General features: G+C 31.9%; 1 pseudogene; it reads left to right on the top strand.

Annotated features, from left to right (window-relative positions):
* The first annotated feature begins 1,117 nt into the window (after window positions 1-1,117).
* Window positions 1,118-3,087, top strand: LOC128169684 (bifunctional 3'-5' exonuclease/ATP-dependent helicase WRN-like; annotated as a pseudogene).
* Window positions 3,088-4,269: the final 1,182 nt, after the last annotated feature.

Raw genomic sequence — 4,269 nt, 5'->3', positions numbered from 1 at the left:
AGATATTTTATGTATTTTAAAAGCATTTTTACCTTTCACATGTTTCTTTCTGCAACGAAAAAATTTTTACAAATAGCATTTTCAAATATAATTCAACTTTCCTTTAATGAAAAAATGCCATTCTTATTTTATTTATTTCTCTTTTTTTTGTTTAACCTGAAGTTTTATTTGTATAAAAGTGCTGGCAAAGAACAATATCTGGAAATATTTTTATTTCAGTTTAATTTTTTTTCATCACAACTTAATGAAAATGAGTTTGTTACAGCAGGGTCAGTCCACGCCAGCTGTTGTAAGTGTCGCTACAGATAAATGAATATTTAAAAGAAATACTCAATAATTCATTTTCTAAATTAAATAATATTACAATTAAAATACGTTCTCTTAAGAAATAGCAGAGAGTATTGGGATTCATTTGATTAGAAAAACGTAGGCTAAAGGAGGTTGGCACCTGAAATACTAGTAATGTCAATCATCCAAAAACATCTTGGACAAAAAGATGGTTATTTATTTTCTTTGTTACCTATGTCACATGCCATTTTTGAACACATGTAGTGAGTATAAAAGTAATATTCAAAACAAAGTTTAATAAAAACTTGCTTTACTGATGGCATCAAATGCCAGTACATAATAAATACAACATCAAATGTAAAGATTATTACAAAATTTTGGAGTTTTTAAGTTATATCTCAATTAAAAAAAAAATAATAGTAATGCCATTTTCCCAGACTTTTGCATACAAACAGACAAACATTTAATGTCTCATGTAAAAGTAAAAAAGAGTAGGGGTCACATTTAAAAAAATTGAGATATGACGTGAAGTAATATAATTTTAGGCAAAAATTAATTATTTTTTCTTGACCTCTGGAAAATATAAGCTAAAAACGTCAAAATATTGTTTTAAAATGTTTTACACAATGTCGTTATACAGAAAGAAAAATATAGTACTCTAAAATTTTGGAGGCATGAAAATTCATTTTCTTCTTGAGAACCTTCCGCCATAAAATCAATCTAATTAAGATTAGATGTTTGATCCGCTAGCTTACTGGCTACAGAAAAATCTAACAACATCCCATAGAGGGTCACGTCAGGGGTCAATTTTGCGTAAAAATAGTGACCAATCGTTTTGGAGACGGAAATGCCTTCTTAACCAATGAGAAACGTCTTTCTTCTAATGTTCGGTTGTGCAAGCAAAATGGCGGCGAAAGAGACAATGAACGAAGCAATTGAAAAGGTGTTGAAGAAATTTAATATTCCGAGTTTGAAACGAGAACAGAGACAGATATTGCAGTGTCTAGTGAACTTGGAAGACTGTTTGGCGGTCCTTCCTACAGGATTTGGAAAATCTCTGCCATTCCAGATGGCAATTCCTGTCCGGAGAGAGATGGGCATGAACGTTGGCAAAATTTTAGTATGTTGCCCGTTGATTTCTCTTATGCAGGACCAGGTGGCATATTTACGAAGTATTTCCAACTTGACTGCAGCATATAAAGGTTGGTGTATGAAAAGTTATATTGCATATTTTGTTCTGCTTTATTAAATCGGCTTTGAATAAGATACATTGAAAGCAATGTGCTTTTTGACAGATTATAAAAGAAAAATAAATCGGCACATAGAGTTAACCGAAATGCCCGTGATTTACCGAAATGTCCGTTGAAAACACCGAAGTGCCCCTCAAAATTACCGAAATGCCCATTATAACATCGTATAACATCGTAATATTTTGAATGAATTTACAAGAACATATCCCGGGTATTCAGAATCTATTGAAATATTTATCTTTAGGGTCCAGTGATGAGGATGATAGAAATATTCTTGACGGAAGAGTAGATATTGTGTATGGCTCCCCAGAGGCATTGGTTGGCAACCCAGAATGGAGAGAATCAATGCGTAGTAGTCTTGAAGTCTCAACGATTGTTATTGACGAGTTTCATACAATAGCAACATGGCAAGTGCACATATTTTCAAGTTGCACATTGATACATAATATAGCAAGTGTCCAATTAGGTGGCCTGTGGTGTACATGCAAATGACTGATAGTGAAACATTCTAATCTATATGTTGGATTCAATTAAAATTTCTTTAGAAGAATGATTATAGAGTTCATGGTTAATATTGAATAAATGAAGTTTGAAATGGTTTAGACATGTTGGAGAGCTACGATCATTATTTCCAAATGCCAATGTGTTGGCTCTGAGTGCAACATGCACGAAGAAAACAGCCAAACGTGTAAAGAAGTGCCTCAATCTTAGTGACAAATCCTTAGAAATCATTGTTTTACCTGATAAACCTAACATTAAATTAGTTGTAAAAAGGTGTCAAAAAATATAGAAACTGCCATGTTTTGGCTGATCGACCCTCTCCAAGATTTATGTGAAAATTTCCTAAGGGTTATAATTTATTGTACTTCAATTAATGATGCGTCAAAAGTGTATAATTTTTTAATTGAAGAGGTGCCATCTTGTGTCCATCATATTGACTTATATCATTCAGAAACTGAAGACATTAAGAAAGATTTCATAATTAATGAACTGAAAGAGTTGAACAGTAAACTTCGTATACTAGTTTCAACAAGTGCACTAGGTATGGGTATAGATGCCAAAGGATTTAACAGTGTTATTTTATATGGTGCACAGTCAAATGTCTCAGATTTTGTGCAAGAAATTGGAAGAGTAGGGAGGGACAACATGCCATCTATTGCTTTAGTAATGTTTAATTCGTATCATCAACGATTGGCTGATCAAGCCATTAAGAAAATACTTCTTACGAATGATTGTAGACGTCTTTGTCTTTTGGACAATTTTTTGGATGACCACGAACTGATTAAAGTAAAAGAAAGTTTAGTGGGACAGCATGCATGTTGTGATAATTGTGCCCTCAAATGTATGTGTAAAGAATGTATATTATTGCCAATTGAAAAAATGTATGATTTTAATGTGAACACAGAGGAAAGTGTTGATAGTGACAGTGATAAAACAGAGGAATATGAATCTGATTAAGACTTATATGAACCATTATAACTCTATCCATCAATGTTAATTTCTTATTGATCTTTGAAATTCATTGTTATGTGCTGTCTTATTTACTGAAAACAATGTGTATAAGTCTGAATTTGGAATTTATCTTGAAATCACTGTAAAGGATTTTCAGAGTCTTTTGATAGAGAGTGTTACTAGAGAAACATGTACAGTACTTCATTTCATACCAAAACATGTTCAACAATGATTATATATGCATAAATTTGTTGAAGTTAAAATTAGTTTCTGTTTCATTATTTAGACATGATTTTAGACATAAGCTAGGTATTTTGGCTTTTTAAAATTCTAATGTTTTCATAGATCTCTTCTTCTGAAGGAGATTAAAAAGAGTCTTAAAATGATCGGACAATATAGTCTCTTAATAAACATTTACAGCCTATATAATCAATGTAATTAGAATTTGCTACCAAATAAAATTATAGAGCAAATGTAAACCAAATGTATCGTAATTGAAATAACATTTACAGTGAAACATCAAATAAGGTGGCTATAAAATATTTATTAAAGATGCAATGCATATTTTTGATATCGTGATACAATCACAATGTTGCTCATTTATAACTACCCGTATGTCTGATTGACTTGATACAATGCACCAAAGTTAGGTTGTACATGTAACAATACATGTTAAACAGTAAAAAAAAACACCATAGAAACAGTGTGTAATACATTATGCATGATAAATCATAAACAACAGTACCTACCATTTCAAAAACTAGTAGCAGTCATTACGTACTGATATATGTAAAAGTTGCAGTCATAAGGAAGAAATGGCTAGAAAAGTTTAAGCATAAGACAGTTATACCCGTGGATCTCTTAGGCGAATAAATGGTTGGCTTGGTTTATGTCTATGTATCATAGTAGATAATCCAACAAATGCATTGTCAAATGGGTTTTTGTCCACTGAAATATCTTGAGACTTGAATTTTCGATTTGGAACAATAGAAAGCATATTAGTATTTTGTAAATCTTTTAAGACCTTTAAAACATCTTCCTTGTAACTAGGGATGTGATGGAAGCCCTTTCTGCTATGGATTTCAGTAATAACATCAAAGTGACTAACTAAATTTATTAAGTGGGGATATTCCTTTGAATCGGCAAGGATGCTTTCTTTTGTTTTATGGCCAGAGCAAGCAATCTTACTGTCCCTATTTAACATTTCAAGGTATTCGTCCAATGACACATTGTTGTTTTTTCCACCTTGTAAATTTACGAAGCGGTTGGCTACTAGGCG

The sequence above is a fragment of the Crassostrea angulata genome, unplaced genomic scaffold, assembly GCF_025612915.1.
Source record: "Crassostrea angulata isolate pt1a10 unplaced genomic scaffold, ASM2561291v2 HiC_scaffold_170, whole genome shotgun sequence".
Classification (NCBI taxonomy): domain Eukaryota; kingdom Metazoa; phylum Mollusca; class Bivalvia; order Ostreida; family Ostreidae; genus Magallana; species Magallana angulata.
Note: the sequence above shows the minus strand (reverse complement) of the source record. Positions and strands in the feature narration are given on the sequence as shown.